The sequence below is a fragment of the Camelina sativa genome, chromosome 13 (assembly GCF_000633955.1).
Source record: "Camelina sativa cultivar DH55 chromosome 13, Cs, whole genome shotgun sequence".
Lineage (NCBI taxonomy): Eukaryota > Viridiplantae > Streptophyta > Magnoliopsida > Brassicales > Brassicaceae > Camelina > Camelina sativa.
The window spans coordinates 13,858,132-13,858,950 of NC_025697.1; positions in this window are offsets into that span (position 1 = coordinate 13,858,132).

Genomic DNA, 819 nt, shown 5'->3' on the forward strand with positions numbered 1-819 from the left:
TTATTATTATGAAAATGAGATAATAATTTTAATAGATAATTTCGAATATGTTGGTAATATGCTTCTCAATGACTTGTCAATTATATTTTCCCAGTTTAAGTCAATATCTTTCATTTGTTAAGAGTGGGAAACTAGCAAGAATCCAACCCAAAAATAAATTTAACAAGTTTAAGATGTGATTGTAGTTACTATACTAAATATTCTTCTCAGTTTATATGTGGTCTTCCGTCATCTAGCATTGTGCGTTGTTGATATAATCAACAGATCGAGTAAAACTTAGCTTTACATCTTTGCGTTAGGAGATCATGCATTGTTGTTCTCTTTACTATTATATTATCAATTTAACTCGCAAATCTTTCTTTAGCCAGTTTGACGATCTAACATAATTATTTTGGCCTCAAATCATATTTTTTTCACTTTTGGTAGTACAGATTTTGGACGATTTTCCTTCTATCATTTTGTTTACATCTAAATTACTGTACTTGGTATTTGCCAATCAATTTTTTTTTTTTTTAAAGAATGAGGTTGAACCGGACTATAAATAATTGTATAATCATATACATCGCTCCACACCGGGTTGGTATATATTTGGCCGATGTAATGGAGTGAAAAATAGATGGTTCTCATAGCTCAGGTAAAGCAAATATTCATAAAGATCAAATTATTAACCAATCAACATAGAGTTATATTGGCTATGAACGAATCATTCAACAGCAAAGATACTGCAGCTAACACTTCGATGTCTTTTTTATTATTCCTATGTTACTTTTAGTAAATAGAAAGTTGAAGCTAGTATTGTTAACTTCACTCTCAAGAAAA